Genomic DNA, 17,268 nt, shown 5'->3' with positions numbered 1-17,268 from the left:
GTTTAGAAAACCTGACCTGTGAAGAAAGGTTGAACGAATTGCGCATGTTTCATCTTGAGAAGACGGAGGGGGCACCTGTAACAGTCTTCAAATATGTTAAGGGCTGTTACACAGATGATGGTGACCAATTGTTCTCCATATCCCCTGAAGGTAGGACAAGAAGTAATGGGCTTAATCTGCAGCAAGGGAGATTTAGGTTAAATATTAGGAAAAAGTCTAAGGGTGGCTAAGCACTGGAACAGATGACCTAAGTAAGTGGTGGACTCCCCATCATGGAGGTTTTAAAAAACAGGCTGGACAAACACTCATCAGGGACGGTCTAGGAATGCTAGGTTGGCACAACAAACTGACATAAAGTCAAGGTCCCAAACCTATAAGGACAACGGGGAATTTGCTACAGGTAAGGTACAGAGGTACACAACATACTATACCAGGTTCAGAGAAATGGCCACGACAGAGGACATCAAGGATGGAATGCATCAGGACAGCAAGGTGAGGACACAGGAGTTCAGGATACAGGTAAGCTAGGAATCAATCAGGAACTGATAGGTGGAACTATGGAGTTTGGTTCTTCTTCTTTGGTCTTCTGTAGATCCCTCCAAGTCTTGTCTAGGACACGTACTGCGCTGCCCCCAGGAAGGACAGCCTCTCCTCTCGGGTGCAGCAGTCTTTTATGCTCTGCTGTTACTAGGCAGAACACAGGCCATGTGACCCTTGCTCTTTCCTGCCTTAGAAAGAAAAAGGCGGCAATTGTCTCAAGAAGAAGGTCACCGACATGGTGAACAAACAACAACTCCTTACAAACAAAATGGCGAAGTGCCTAAACACAATGAAACTTGTCATTTTTCCCCTACACCCAAGCACCCTAATATTCGCCACTGTCATGTCATTAGGATATGTTTTGTACAAAGTATGTACGGCATCATTCTAAAAGTCTTTATCTGCTAGACATTAATGTCTCATTGGATTGTATGTGCTATCGTTGTATGTGAAGTTATGAAGTTCAGCTACGTCTGTGTTACTGAAACACGTTGTGAGGTTCAAAACAGCCTTTCAGGTACAACAGTAAAAAAGCCAAACAATGGCTTATAGAGGAAATGCACACAAGCAGCAGGGTTACCCCAGGCAATAGAAACCGCTGGGTACTGACGTGCCAGGTACAGGGTGTGAGGTGCAGCCAGGGAGGAGATGGGGGAGGCAGGAGCGCTAAAGTGGGGCTGAGCGGGCAGGTGCTGAGGCGCTGCGGCCAGCTGGCCAGCAGAGAGGAGGAGCAGCACCCGGCTCTGGAGGACCAAGCTGCAGCTCCACACAGGGCGCTGCCAGCCAGTTGCCTGCCAGGCTCTGAAGTGGCACTTTGTGATCTGGCGCGGGTGGGAGCTAGCTCCCCACATCGGAACGCTCCACAGTGCCGGCAGATTCAGATCCAAACCCGGCTCTGGCTCCCAATTCACAGCTGGCGCTTCCCCCAGATCTGGAGCGGCAGAGACTCCAGCACTCAGTGGAAGAGACCAACAAACGCCAGCTCCTGGGGTGGGCTTCCCCCCGAGACAATCTCATGCTGGGAAGGGAGATTCCCAGAGCCGGCAGCTCCACCACTCACACTCCCAGCTGCCTGGGAATGAGCCAGGATCAGCGCTCGGGGTAGCGCGCAAAGCCCGGATCAGCACCCCCAGGCCTGCGAGGGACCTGCACCATCTGGGGGTGGTTGATTTCACAAGAGGGTGATTCCCACAACTCTCCAACTCCCTGACCTCTCATGCTTCTTCCCATTTGCCTTTCATCACCCCCACATGGCCCATGTTGGCCACCAGCTACCTCCCTGTCTGGACACTGACCTGGCCCCATCATGGCAGTGGCTGAGCACATGAGTGTTATATTTAGCCTCTCAACCCAAACACGGAGCAGGGACCTGCTCTCCCTAGTTTGCTGAGACCCAGAGCGACAGTGCTCACCTGATCTCACACAGAAGACTTACAGCAGAGCTGGAAACTGAACACAGCTCTCCTGAGTCCCAGCCCAATGCCTCATCTACCAGCCTGTGCCGCCTTCCCGTGCCTTGCCACCAGCCCCGCCAAACCCTCCTCCTCGTCTCTGTCCCCGCCGGACTTGACTGGGGCTCGTCTAGTCCCAGCTCCTGCTGACCACAGGCCAGAGCCCCTCCCCGCGTCCATGCAGCTGGAGCCAGGGGGTCTCCGGATCCCCGAGTGGGAGAATCAGTTCCATCCCTGCTCCTCCTCCTTGTGACAGCGCAGAACGGGGGTTCCCGAACTCTCCCTACCCCCAGCTCCCAGCCCATGCGGGCAGCTGTTTGCACCTGCCCAGGCTGCCGGGTGCCTTGGCCGTGTGATGTAAAACGGCCCCATCTCTGCTTCCCCTCCCACTGCAGCAATGACATGGAAGCTGATTTCATAGCACTCCTCCTCCCACCACACCCAACTGAGTCTCAGGCCTTGCTAGCCGCTCAGTGCCATGGCAGCCCCAGGAGATGATTGCTGCAGGGGTCTTGGCCCAGGGGGAGGCAGTGACTCCTAGAAGCAGGGAGAGCAGCAGCACCATAGATCAGGGAGGTCTGGCAATGCCAGTGGCTGGCTGGGGTCTGACAGCCCAGGCACCCAGAGCAGACTGTCAAAGGCCAAACCCCTCTCACCACCAGTTCTGTAGCTCCCCCTTGCTTTCGGTCTGTCTTAGGCACCATCCTGGCCCTCATCCCCCTGGCATCCGAGCACTGTCCAACCTCGATTGCATTTATTCTAACTGCTCCCTGTGGGGCAGGGCCTGGCTGCTGCCCCCACTGTACAGACAAGGAACTGCAGCTCAGAGGGGATAAGGGACTTGCCCGAGGCCACACAGAGCATCTGTGGAAGAGCTGGGAAATGACCCTGGGTCTCCTGGGTCCCAGGCTGGCACCTTCTCTTCCAACCTCCTCCCCCCTTTGTCCCTGGTTCAGTGTGAGCTGTGGGAGCTCTCTGGGGCACAGGAGCTGGCTGGTGCCCAGATGGAACTACATTGCCTATTGCACAGATCTCGCTTTTCCCGAACATTGAAAATTCTGCTACAACCATACCAGGGCCCGCCAGGATCCTTGCAGCTGGTCAGTGCTAAGTTTTGAACTGTGCTAGGTAGGGAAGACAAAATAGATCTTCCATCACTAGCGCAGCTCTGTGTTACTGGGGACTCACTGCTGGCTCAACCCAACCAGCCCTCCTCACACGGAGCCTGTAAATCCTCCAGCCCTGCTGTTCTCCTTTGTATTTCAGCAGTGCCCAGAGAGCTCAGTCCCGGATCAGGGCCCCGCGGTGCTAGACATTGTACAGACACAGAACACAAAAACAATTCTCGCCCAGGGAGCTTAGGGGCTCAGCAGTGGACGGCAACAGTGTATCTGAAGGTGCAGAGAGGTGCCCACCCCTTATAGCCCATGGATGTAAAGGCTGTTTATTCACTTCCAGGAGAAGCAAGTTCCTCGCCGGATGGGCTGAAATTAGGTCTTGTGTCTTTGCTGGTAGAGTGTGTTTTTTATCAGACAAGCCTGTTGTGATAATGAGGGGCGGGGGTGGGAGCTCCCTTTGATGGACACCCAGCCAGCCAGTTAGCTGTAAAATCCCTCTTGGTCTGTTCTCTATTTGCTTTACCTGTGAAGGGTTAAAAAGTCCCCCAGGTAAAGAAAAAAAAAAGTGGGCATCTGACCAAAAGAGCCAATGGGAAGGCTAGATTTTTTTTAAATTGGGAAAGAAACTTTCCCTTTATCTGTTGTTCTCTGGGCTGGGTGTCTGGGCTTGATCTGGGCCTGTCTTCTCCGTGGCGAGCTGCTTTGGGAAGACTGGGTTCTCTAGGGTTTCAGTGCCTGACCTCAGCCTCATGCACAGGGCTGCCCTACTCTAGCCTAGCTATTTCCTTGTCACAAATATAGAAAAGGAAAAAAAATGGCTTGTTGGACTCCCTGGCTTTGCAGGGTGATCCCTTTGTGGGCCTGTTCCCCCTCAGGCAGCAAAGAAAAGAAAGAGAAAAAAAACTCCCTGGCTTTCAAGCAGCCAAAAGGAAAAATGTGTCCTTTTAAAATCCTGAGGTCTGTGCCTCTGGTTCAAAACTATCCCACTGCTCTGCCACCATGTCAAGGCTGAATCCCCACTCTGGCACTCCAAGTGCAGAAGGTGGGAGCCCACAAGGATTTTAAAAATGAATACTGGCCACTCCAGGCTTGTATTAAACTCCCAAGGTTACAGCTTTTCTCTGATCTTGGCTTGGTAAACGCTGCAACCCCGCAAATGCAAAAACACCCCTTTGAACCCAGGGAGGAAGACTTGGGAATTCCTTCCTGTGGGGTACCCTCAAGCCCTTTCATCCACCCCATGGGGAAGAGCTGAGAAAGAAAACAAAGGAAATCAGCTGTGGCTATCAGCCAATCAAACAACTTGCACAAACCTCCTAGGACACCAAAAATCCAATCCTGTGCTTAAAAAAGGTAAATTTTATTAAAAACAAAAAGGAAAAATTACATCTGGAACTTAGGCTTTTGCTAGATTTTAAAAGAGCAATTCCAAAAATTAAACTTCCAAACTAGCTTTCTTGGGGGTTTAGCTTAAAGATTACAAGCAAACAAAAGCATCAGGGGTTAGCACAGAGGAGATCCACAAGCCAAAATAAGAAATAAACCTGATTGTGTCTAACTAAACATTCCCTATCCAGATATTTTCTTCTAGGTATGGAAAATACTTTTTCATACCTGGTTCAAACCTTACATAGCATTTTGCTTATAGCATTGCTGTTCGTGTCCCTCCAGCCCAGAGAACAACAGATAAAGGGAAACTTTCTTTCCCAATTTAAAAAAAAATCTAGCCTTCCCATTGGCTCTTTTGGCCAGGTGCCCACTTTTTTTCTTTCTTTCCTGGCATAGGTACCAACTTCTGCTGGCGCCGGTGGGTGCTCAACCCCCCTCTGCCCCCAGCCCCGCCCCGACTCCACCCCTGCCCCACCCCCTTCCACCCCTGCCCCAAAGTCCCCACCCCAACTCCGCCCCCTCCCTGCTCCTATTCCAACCCCTTCCCCAAATTCCCGCCCTGGCCCCGCCTCTTCCCCTCCTCCTCCCCTGACTGCACTGCATTCCCGCTCCTCCCGACTCCCTCCCAGAGCTTGTTATGCCACAAAACAGCTGTTTTGCAGCGGAAAGTGCTGGGAGAAGAAGCGGGGGACACAGCGCTCTCAGGGGAGGAGGTGGAGGTGAGGTGAGCTGGGGAGGGGGGGCAGGGCGGGGAGCTTGGCTGCTGGTTGGTGCAGAGCACCCACTAATTTTTCCCCATGGGAAACATAGTCGGCACCTATGTTTCCTGGGGGGACTTTTTAACCCTTTACAGGTAAAGCAAGTAGAGAACAGCCACCAAGAGGGATTTTACAGCTAATTGGTTGGCTGGGTGTCCATCAAAGGGAGCCACCCCCCTCTCCCTTCATTATCACACCTGTATTTGCAAGCAGCAGCAAATGTGCCTCGCGGGAGTGCAGACCCATGGGTGAGCGCGTAGCTAATGGAGCTCTGCGTGGCAATGGGCCTGGCTCACCCCACTCCCACGCCAGCTGCTGATCAGTGTCCCCTGCCACTCGGTCACGGATCCAGCAGCGTCCACTGCTGAGCCCATAAGCTCCCTGGGCAAGAATTGTTTTTGTGTTCTGTGTCTCCACAACGTGGGCCTGGAGACTCTCAGCGACAGTGCACAAGGGTTAGCACCAGACTCCCCCCTCGTCCTGTCAGGGCGCTTGATGGGGAAGCTGTGTTGGCCAAAGCCCCTGCCGTCCTGTTGGGCTGTGCAAAGGGAGAAGCCCAGTGTGTTTGTGCCCTGGCCTGCCAGAGCGTGGCAGTGGGAGAGGGTGATTGGGTGGGGCTGGCCCAGGGCCCTGCTGAATTGTGCTCAGGTGTACGGGGTCCCAGTGCTACAGAGCTGTGTGCCAGGGGCCAGCTTTGTGTGGGTTTCGTGGCTCATCTCTCCAAGGTCTGTGTGGCAGCAGCTGCTGCAGAGCATCCCAGGCCTGATTCCCCCCATGCTGGGTCTCCTGAATGGCCCCTGCCCTGGAGGGGTTCCATTCCTCACCCAATGTCTCCTGCTGACTCTCCAGCAGCTGCACGGCAGGTGTCCTAATGCAGCCCTAGCCCTCCCCAGAGCTCAGGGGGACTGTCCTGGCATCGGACTGTCCTGGTAAATAGAACAATGGCTCCTGGCACCCTCAGCTGAGGCCCGGCTCTTGTTCATATTAACTTTGTGCCTCTCTTTCCCTTTTGAGTCTAGATTGTCCCTCAAGGTCCCCATGCAAGGTGGAAGTGACAGAGAAGATGAGGAAAAGGCTTTTGGAGAGAGAGCAGCTGTCCCAGCAGTACCTCCCCCAGCAGCAGCTGTAAGTGCACAGGAAACAGAGCTTCATCTGGAGCAAAGGAGCTCCCTCCTCCCTCGCAGTGAGAAGGTGGGGATTGAGTTGGTGAGGCTCATCAGCAGTGGCCAAATGTGGCTCATACTCATGGCCCCACTGGACCCGCTGCTGTTCCATATGGTTCCACATTCCAAACCTCACATTCTTCAGAATCATTGAAGCAAATTTCCTGAGTTACTGTAAGGGGGCAAGTGGGTTAGTTCAAAACCCAACCCTCTACTCCCTTATTTCCTTCCACATCTCCCGGCACCTTGTCATCATCTTGCATGTCTGTAAGGCATCTCATCCCAAAGTGCTTCATGGGCTGTATCCACAGGGATTGCTTCTCACCTCTGGGTTAGAACACACCAGCTGCTTAACAGGACACAACAAGTCTTCACGACCATTTAGGACAGGAAGTGAAGCAGAATCTCATATCCATTTGGAACTGCATGGTGGATTTAGGGAGGCCAAGTGGAATTACCAGAGTTAGTCTTTTGTGCCAGGACACAGGCAACCAAACTCCTAATAATTTACAAAAAGTGCTAAGGGAACTTTGATGCCCAGGAGTGGCTCGGACTCTGAATTTTGAAGTCTTGCAGTTCAGCTGTCGACTCTTCCAAGACTTCCTTCGCCAGAGTGATGCAGGAAAGGCTGTGGATACTCTTCTTCCTGGGCCTGTTTCTCCATGTAATGCATCTCAGTCTGGAGGTGAATTATCTCTGCTCAGGAGCGCTGCAGTCATGTCTGTGGGGTGTTTCAGCAACACCCTGGCACCCCCATATTCACCACTGTCATATAATTATGATGTGTTTTGTACAAAGTTTGCCTTGGGAGGTATCGTTCTAAAAGTCTGGATCTGTTCACATTAATATCCTGTTGGATTGTATGTGCAGTCATTGTGTATGAAGTTTTGCTGTGTGTGTGTTACTGCAAGATGTTGTGAGGTTGGAAACACCCACCACTGGCCTTTCAGGTACCACAATGAAGAAGCTAGACAGTGCTAATGGCCCATCAGCAAAGACAGTGGACCATGAAAGAGCTTATCCTCATCTCTGGACACTTTAGTCAGCCTATGGACAATGGCTGCCATGACTCATCAGGAGCAGACAAGGGTTGGTGACCAAATCAGATGATACTGAACTCCATTTTGGTACCTATATTTTTCCACAAATTGAGCTGGGAACAAAGGGGTTCCCGCCCTATGGAAGAAACTATATAAGGGGGAAGTGACATCACTGCAGGGCCCCTCTCCCCACACAAGAGAACACCTGGAAACACCTGAGGAACAAAGACTGAACTGGGGGAAGTGCAGGTCCCAAGCTAAAGGGATTTCTAGCCTGTGTATGGAAGCCTGATGGACTGTTTGTACTGTCTAACAGTGTGAGATACAGCTTGATTCAAATGCTATCTAGTCTATATGACTTAGACTGCGATTTTGTTTATTTCTTAGGTAACTATCTTTGATCTGTTTGCTATTACTTATAATCACTTACAATCTATCTATTTGTCGTTAATAAATCTGTTTTATGTGTCTTACCTAAAACAGTGCGGTTTGAGTGAAGTGTTTGGGAAAAATCTCAGCTCAGTTAACAAAGGTTTTGTGCATATTCCTCTCCACATTGAGGGAGGGGCAAACTGGGTAATTGTAATTCATTCACACTGGGCAGGCTTTTGACCAGGGCAGGACAGTTCAGCAATGGGGGAGCTGGGGGTATTTTGGCTGGTATTTGGCTCTATTCTTGGTTCATGCAATGGCTGGCCAGAACATCCATGAACAGAGCTGGGTGTGGGCCCTGCCTGTGGATGTTGGTGTGAGGGCAAGCTTGGAATGTCACAAGGTCACAGTGCTCGAGGAAACCCAGATTGGTGAGACAGAGGAGTTAGCTGTACCTCAGTTCCAGGTAGCACCTCGGGGGGGGGACCTGTCACAGTTTCCTTTTTTGTGTTTAGGGGACAGTCACATGTCCATGGCTTGGATCCTGTGGCTGAGACAGCGATCAGACAGTTGACTGAAACGAATAACAAACCTGCAAAGAAGACCCCTACAAAACGCAGCACAGTGATCATCTCGGGAGTTTCCAAGGTGACTGGTGATGCGGGAGCTCTCCCCCAAACTTGTGGGCTGCTAGTGGTTAATACGGGTATGGGTGTCATGATGCTTGGTCCTGCCAGGGACCTCATATACGAAGGAATCTATTTGTGCTGAATAATGACGTGCAGTCATGTAGCATCACCCCACAAAGGATCTCAAAGCACATTGCCATCACTGAAATGCAGCTGCCTTTGGGGGGTTCAACAGGTCACAGCAGTAGGATAGGAAGTTAGTGAAGATGATGCAGTGTCCAGCTGACACATCATGGAGAATTTAGAGAGGGGGGATGGGATTTTGCCAGATGCCCCTGGCTGGAGGACGGAGGAGGAGGGGGAGAACCATGTTGTGCTATGAGATCCATGCACTTAAGATACGTCTCGCCAAATAATGGCAACTATACAAACATACCGTCTCCTAGTACCACACTGGGGCACTGGCTCCTCTGAGGAGACAAAACTTGAAGGCCTGAGCATCAAAACATGGGTCTTCACTATGCTTAAGACCATGCACAAAGCCCATCCATCCTGAGCCTCAGGAGTCCCCCCTGATGCCTCTCTCAGGGGGCAGTTTAGTGGCTGAAAGATAACTCTCCATCCTCCTCTCCATCCAGCCCCCAGAAGCTCATTTTCCTCTAGGTGGGAGAATGAGTAGGAATGGCTTGAGCTCTTTTTTAAGGAGGGGAGGAGAGGGACCAATGGAGACAAAGGTTACTTGTGAACTTGAACTCCTGGCTTTTTCCTGTTTGACCTTTGCACCCTCTTCAGATACCAGTTGCCCAAGATGAAATGGCACCTGCTCTCGGTTATGCTGCATCTCTGGAGGCCACCGTGCTTGGGTACTCCGTGATGGCAGGCATGTGCGGCCACACTCAGAGCTCCACTGAGCCATCTCAGCGGCTGGAAGCATCATTCTCAGGACAGAGGGCTACTCGGGAGCTGGATGAGACAACACGCTCAGCCATCTCAGCAAGACCTGAGGGGAGGATGTGGAATCTGAAACTGACTCCACAGGAGCCTGGAGACCAGGAGCTTAAAGGATCACAAAGGTGAGGGTGAATGAGCAATGTTCAGCAGGGCCTGGGGGATGACATCCTCCCTCTAGCGCCCGACATGTGGGTCACGTTAACTTCACTCGTGTTCTGTGATGCTGCTTTTCTGCTCCTCTAATGGGAGGGGGGAGAGGGTATGTGGGTGTGTTTGGAACAAGTAGTTGTGGCTACTTCCATAAGGGTTTTGGTTTGTTTTAAGGCAGTCACTTGTTGTGAACAAATACAGCTGAGCTGTGTTCCTGTAATTCACACTGCTAGCTTGGAGATCCTGAGTGACTGGGGACCACATTGAGTATGAAACTGGAGAACAATCATCCCTTTCTTTAGAGGACCAGAGCTTTCTGTGCAGGCGTGGGTGTCGCGGGCTGAGGTAGTGGAGAGACCTGGGGGGCTGTATGTACTCTACAAGTGCTGAGCATTTGAGGCCCTAGTAGGCTGGAGGGGAATGGAGAAGGGAGATCCAATGAGCAGCAGCCAGGTGACACATGTCTGTCTGTCTGTCGGTCTTCCATGCATCAGTTCTGACCTATCTTACAAGTGTTCTCACTTTCTCTTCTCAGTTCCTAATGACATTGGGTAGCTGAGAGAATGGCCAGCCTGTGGCGGAGACCAAAAGAAGGCGTGGCCACCTGAGCCCATCCCTGGGGATGGAAACCAGACAGTGATCTGCAGAAATTTGCTTAAGGTAAGTATTGAAAGATGGCTGCCAAGACTCTTGGCTGTGGAGAGAATTTGTTATGTTAGCCTGGGGGGGTCCCTGAGGAAAGGCCTCTGCATCTAACTGGAGCTCGGCAAGCTTGGGGGAGCCCGTTGTGCCCTCTCAAGGAGATGTCAGCTGCTATGGAGTCATCCTGAGGTATGGTAAGTTCCTGGAGAGCCACTTGCCTGTATCCAGAGATGCTCAGTCCTCATCTCTCTCCCTTCTACATCCCTGGGTGCAGGGCCGGCTCTAGGTTTTTTGCCGCCCCAAGCAAAAAAAATTTTGGCTGCCCCCCACCCCAGCCCTGGGCTCTCACCCCCCTCTACCCCCCCGCTGCCCCAGTGCTGGGCTCTCTCTTCCCCCCCCCCATCCACACCCCCTGCTGCCCCAGCCCTGGGCTCCCCCCCACCAATGCTGACTCCACCCGCTCCCCCCTCACCTCCAGCCGGTCCAGCGCTGGCAGGGTCGGGATAAGCAGCGGGGCTCCCGCGCCGCGTCTCAGCCCAGGGCAGGGCCACCCGGGGGGGGGAGGGGAATTTGCCCCAGGCCCCGAGCCCCACAGGGGCCCTGCAAGCCCTGGCCGAGAATCCCTTCCCTGGTTAGAGGCGCCTTTTTACTTACCTGGCGGCGGTCTGGGTCTTCGGCGGCACTTCGGCGGCGGGCCCCTCAGTGCTGCTGGAGACGTGGAGTGACTGAAGGACCTGCCGCCGCAGACTCGGAGCACCGCCCGGTGAGTATGTCCGCTCCCCCGCTTTGCCCCAGGCCCCCTGAATCCTCTGGGCAGCCCTGGCCCAGGGTCCCTCCAGCCGGGGCTCCCGCCTCCAGGACCAGCCGGGACCCGGGAGGACAGAGCCGGGGGACTGCCCTGGCAGGGGGCTGAGGAGCCGGGGCAGGGCAGCCCCAGATGGAGTGGAGCCCCGGAGAGCGGGACGCGGGCCCCGCACGGCAGCGCCCCACCCTCTATGGCCCTGCTGCTGCTGCTTCTGGCCACCCTGCCACAGTCCGTGGGCAGCTCGGGCCGCTTCGCCCAGCCCCGGCTGCGGTGCTGGGGGGCCGGCCGCCCTGCGGCACCTGCAGGCGGCTCCATGTGCCCCATGGGACGGCCCCCAGCCCGAGTGTCTCCCACTCAGAGCCTGCCTGGCCCAGCCACAAGGTGCAGTGCTGCTCCCCCGCGGCGCGAACCGCAGCAGCCCCAGGGTGCCACACACACACGACATGCTGCTGCTGCCAGGGCCAGCTCTAGGCTTTTGCTCTGGAAGCAAAAAAAAAAAAAAAAGGGTGTCCGGAATGCCGCCCTTGAACATGTGCCGCCCCAAGCACGTGCTTGGTTTGCTGGTGCCTAGAGCCGGCCCTGCCTGGGTTAGATTCTACTGACTGTGGCCTGCTTCAGAGGTCATCAGGGGGTGCCCAAGAGTAGGGCCTGGCCTGTGTCTCCAACCAGGGTGCATCACCAAGGGCCGGTGCAGGGTCCCGGGCTCTGTACAGCTCCCTGGACTGACCTGCTGCAGCCCAGGCTCCTGGGTCCTGCCCGCCATGGTCGCTGTTCCCCGGGGACTCTGCTGGCACCGGGTCCGGCCCCCGCACCCAGGCAGCTCTACGGGCTGCAAGCAGTCGAAGGGCGGCAGGGAGCTGAGGAGCAGTCACAGCCCCAAGCAGCAGGAGGACAAGACGGGGCAGCGCTGCAGCTGCCCACACCATGGCAGCAGCGAGCACAGCAGCTGCCCCTCCCGGCTCTGGCTTCTGGCCTCTGACCTGGGCAGGGGGCGGGGCCCCAGAGGGGAGGAGGCAGGGCTGATATTTACTGAGGAGCTGCAGGGGGTGGGGCCACAGAGAGCAGCAAGGACTCATGGCGGGTGGGGGGAGCAGGTGCCAGCATTTTCTGTCTACTTCAGCCCCCCACAGGGAAGAGGCTAGTGCTGCCCCTGCTGGCCACAGCTTGTCACTACTCCTCTCTGGGAAACACTCTTTGTGCATTACCCCGACTGGCCACCGGGTGTCACTGCTGCTCCGGGGGAAAGAGTCTGTGCATCACCCCAAAAGGCCACTCGGTGTCACTGCTGCTCCAGGTCGGATACACTCTGTGCATTACCCCGACTGGCCACTAAGAGAAATAACTGGTAAGGATGAGCACAGCCTGGTGCTTCCCTTTAGCTGGGTTTGGTTTCTAATAACAGGTTCCTACTTGTTCTGGGTGCAGGGGGAGAATTTCCCTATCGTGGGAGCAGCTGATCTCCCAGGGCAGGGAGGTGCACGTCCTGCTGAGCAGCAGCCTGGAACCGGGAAGGTAAATCCAGGTGCTGAGTTTGTCCTTCCTTTACGTCTTCTGTCCATGTGCTGGCCAACACGCGCTGTCTCTTTGCCTGGTCTTCTGCACCAGGGGTCCGGGGCCCCCGGGGCGGGGCCGTGAGCAGGTTTCCGGGGGGCTGCCAAGCAGGGCCAGTGTTAGACTTGCTGGGACCCAGGGCAGAAAGCTGAAGCCCCACTGTATGGGGCTGAAGCCCAGGGCTCCCAGCCCTGCCTCCTGGGGCTGAAGCCTGAACAACTTAGCTTTGTGGGGACCCCTGTGGTGTGGGGCCCTGGGCAGCTGCCCTGCTTGCGACACCCTAATGCTAGTCCTGGCTTTTATATGCAGAAAAACAGTTGTGGCACCGGCAGGCCGTGGAGTTTTTATAGCATGTTAGGGGGGAGGAAAAAGTTGAGAACTCTGGCTTAGAGGCTATAGCTGATTTATAATCTGCTGTACAAGGTGCTGCCACGAGAGGGACACAAAGACTCTTCCTGAGTTAATGTGTTTTTCACCGACACTGAGTAGCTGTAGAAAGGGCCAGCGGGACTCTCAAGCGTCATTTTAAACTGAAAATTAGATGGATTGAACAAAGATGAGCCAGGGGCTGTGACCGGGGGAGACGGAGGGGATGGAAGTGAGAGCTGGAGGCGGAGTCCATCACGACTTGGCTGGCTGGCACCGGCTTGGCCAGGGTGGGCTATGGTTCACTCCTGCCCCTCTGCGAACCTCTGACCATTCAGACTCTGCAGCCAGGTGACTGATCAGTAGTTACCTTGTCTGGCTCCTGTGTCATGGAAAATACTCCCGGGAGCACTGGAGACAGGACACGTCTGCCTTGGCTGGGTTCGCTGCAGGGAGCCACAGAGAGATACAAGGCTTGCTGGTGCCGAAGGTCCAGTCCTGGCGTTGTGGTGGCCACGGGCCTGCCCTGGCAGAACTGTGTGGGTCCTGGCCCACTGAAGGGGTCACTCCCAAGAGCCTGCTTGCGGGCCGGGACCTAGACCAGACGCTGCGACGCTCTGACAGAGTCCTGCTTGGGTTCCCATGGGGTGGCACGTCGTTAGATAAGGTTGGCGTCTGTTGTCACTGTTTGTGGTTTTTAAAAGCCTTTTTTCTCTAAGTGCTTTATCACTATTGCACTGTGGTGTGAGCGCTGCCTGGTCACACTGTTCTCCCGTGGGCCCTGGCTCCCGAAGGACGATCCATAGGCACCGAGCCGGTCAGACCTGCTGGGTAAGCACCAGCAATGCCCAGGGTACTGCAGTCCATGGCCTGGTCTGAGTCGGAGAAGCTTGTGATTCCAGCCCAGGAGACGTCAAGGCCCAAGACCTGCCACCTGAGGGATGCACTCAGAGGCCAGGAAACGGACAGAGGGGCAGCCAGCCCTGCAACTGCGACACCCACACCCCACGTGAGGCTGAACTCAACTAGCTACACCGAGGTAGAAACCACCTGGCCTTGTCTCCACTAAGGTTTTACATCCAGAGGGCTCTCATTGTATACAAACACCTCCGATTTTGTAGTGAAGCCATAGCCAGAGTGCAGGGGTTAGGATGTGACAGTATTTGATGGCGACACTACAGATCATGGAATAATGACAGTGCTGGGCATGTTATTCAACTCCTGCTGAGTCAGGTAGGGAATCCCGAGACAGGCTACACCCGTTTTGTCTCTCGAAGAGGGAGTTACTCACTCAGGCAGGGAGTTGCTGTTTGCCATGGCTGCATGTTATCAAACAGCACTGACTGGATACACACCCAGTCCTCACAGAGGTTTCACTCTGGCTGTGACGGGCTCTCGGCCAATGAATCCCAGAGATGCTGAGTACCTGGGCCTCCCATTGGCTCCAGCCAGAGCACTGAGAGCTCTGCACCTCTCAGGATCAGGTGTCTCCAAAGGGGCTCCTGGAAATGGAGACACCCCAATGAGGGGCCGTGTTTGCAGGCATCAGTCATAGTGACCCAGAGTCTGCATGGGCCTGAGTGAACACTGGGACGGTTGGGGGCCAATCGCAAATATCTGCCACTGCCAAACCCTCCCACAATGCTCAGCGTGGCCCTTCCTCGAAGCGTGTAGACACCGGTAATGCACAACTCCCATCCTCCCCAGAACACCGATGCCTGCCCAGCCCCCCTACCTCTCTTAGCACAGTGTGAAAAACAGATCACTTCCCTCTTTGAGATTTTATGTATTTGTGGCCGGGGTCCTACCTCCTGGACTCACATCTTGGAGGTTCGGACCCCCGAGGTTCACAAACTGGTTTCTGGGAGTCACAACCACCCTGTCTTGCCTTATGGCTCAGTATTGCCAACCGCAAGGATCTCAAATCCTGGGGCAGGCCCCAACGATCATGAGGGTTTTTAAAGATCTTATTGTGCTTTTTGTCTGTCTTTTGATTTAGCCCATCTCTCCACACACGTGGGTGGCCCTCAGTGCTGCCAGCACTCCCACATGTATGCAGGGCTCCTTCCCACAGCCACCTGCCCTTGCCTATCAACTAATTCTGCTCCCCAACCTCCCAATCAACCCTGTTCCCCCAGCCCCCACTTAATTCAGTCCCAGCCCCGATCTGCCCAACTCCCACCTAGTCCCCATCACTCCAGCCTCACCTCCGCTCCTCCTGGGCCTCTTCAGCCCCCTTCCCTCCAGCTAATGCTGGAGAGGGGGTAGAGAGGCGCTGTCCCATCCCCATTGCTCACAGGAGGGGGAGGGAGTGGAGCCCTCTGGGCTGCCAGGCTCTGTGGTCCCTCCTCCCCCATCCCCTCCCATGAGAACGGCTTTGGGTTGCTGAGGAGCTGGGGAGGGAGAGCTCTGATTGGCTGCTCTGCCCCACGAGGCGGGCAGTTAGGGCAGGCAGCCAGTCAGAGGGCTCAAATTTGCTGACAGCCTTGAGCTTCTGGCCCCCCATCAAAATCTCATCATTCGGCAACACTGGACGCGCCAGGCCCCACGATATTCTGGTACTGTCACGGGGGATCCTGAGGTGGAAAAGGTTGAGAACCTATTGCTCTGGCTGGTCCCTGGGGAACTAAGGGTTAACCTCCCCCAGCACAGGAGCTGGGCTGGCACTGGGACTGAGCTATTTTAATCTTTTCTCCTGCTGCCCATAACCATAGCGCCTGGGCACCTTGCATGTATAGCAAGAGCAATAGTCGAGTCTCTCATGGAGGCCCCAGCACCGCTGGGAGGGGCCTTTGAAAGGCTGGGTTCATGTCCTAGGACTAAGCTGAGCTGCTCCATTCACTGCCCAGTGACGCTGCAGTCTCCTGACAAACACTGAGCTCTGGAGCAGGCACCTGGCTGACCGTCAAAGTGGGGTCTCTCTGCTGGCTCATCCTGTCAGCCCACCCCACAAAGCACTCTGCAGCGGTAAAAAGCCAGTGCCAGCAGCCTGAGGGGGGCCCAATGCCTCAAAAATGAAGTCTCAGATACCAAAGGGACCCCAAGAAACAACAGCATTTATTAAAGAAGAGAGCTTGGAATAAATCCAGACAACCTGAGCCCTCGCTGTTCGATACAAACCCACCGGGTGGGGACCCAATACTGTACCTTATTGCAAATAAGTTAATATAAAGAAATGGTGCCACAGATGCTGTATCTAAACTCAGTCAGCTACCGTAATTAATGGGTTAATTTCTCAGCCTAACACAGAAAGACATCTGGGCAGTTATAAAAGCCACAGGGTAGTGAGCAATAGGGGGCTGCTGCAGGGACCAGGGAGACAGTAGGACAAGGGGGTTCATGGATGATCTGGAGGGTGAAGCACTCGGAGACATGGGGGGCAGGTCCTGGCTGGCCACAGGCTCCCTGTGCAAATCACTGGGCTAGACCCACAAAGGGGATTCACACTCAGCAATGTCCAGTGAAGTGCCGGGCAGAATCCCCAGCCCTGGGTTAAGTGCCAAGGCTCCCTGGGCATTGGTGCCTGGGGAGCCCCCTATGGTGATTGCCCCAGGGGTGCTCTGTGACCTTTCGCTCCCAGTCGTTCGAGTGAGTGTGACTCTATAGCCAGGGGCCACTCCTGCTCCACACCAGGCAGAGCGGGGCGCTGAAGCTGGCTCTCCCACAGCGGGGGGGAGGCTCTACGCACTGGGGCCCACTGCCTGAGCTGTTTTGAGCCAGACCCAATCCATTAGCCATCTCGGAGCCAGGCAGAGGCATGGGGCTTAGGCACCGAGCAGCTCAGCCACTCAGGACTTAGGTGGCCTGGCATATGGCCACCAGCAGAGATTTAGGCAGCTCCTGGGGGTGTGGGGGGATTTGAGGATCTAATTTTTGGACTTGGATGCCTAAACTAGCAGTTAGGCACCTAGATCCGCAAAGGGATCTTGTGCTTAGTCTCTCTGGCTTCAATTCCCGCCCTGTACAATGGTGCTGGTACCTGCCAGGGGCACTGCAAAGTACCCAGATACTGCAGTGGGAAGGGCCTGTAAGTACCTGGGCAGCCAATGTTCAGGGCGCCCCAGGTGGCTGAAGCAGGAGGAAGTCTCTGGGGCATGTTTGTACAGGAAGCATATGGCGCATCCTGATAAATGACGTGTGGGAAAAGCCAGGTGCCTGGACACAGATGCCTCAAAGGAAGCAAATGTCAGTTCTGTGTTCGACTGCAGAAGAAAACCAGCCCTCTCATCCCCAGCACCGCACGCAAGCAAAGGCAGCAAATAGTTGCGTCACTCAAGGACTTGGCAACTCCAGTACAACTTCAGAGTTACGAGCTGAGCACACACCTCGTTCAGAACCGGAAG

General features: G+C 54.8%; 1 pseudogene; it reads left to right on the top strand.

Moving 5' to 3' along the window:
• Positions 1-444: 444 nt before the first annotated feature.
• LOC101950950 (phospholipid transfer protein C2CD2L-like) lies at positions 445-9,547 on the top strand (annotated as a pseudogene).
• The last annotated feature ends 7,721 nt before the right edge of the window (positions 9,548-17,268 follow it).

Source organism: Chrysemys picta, chromosome 4 (genome assembly GCF_011386835.1).
Source record: "Chrysemys picta bellii isolate R12L10 chromosome 4, ASM1138683v2, whole genome shotgun sequence".
Taxonomy (NCBI): Eukaryota; Metazoa; Chordata; order Testudines; family Emydidae; genus Chrysemys; species Chrysemys picta.
The sequence above is the reverse complement of the archived record's forward strand: the minus strand, read 5'-3'. Positions and strand labels throughout refer to the sequence as shown.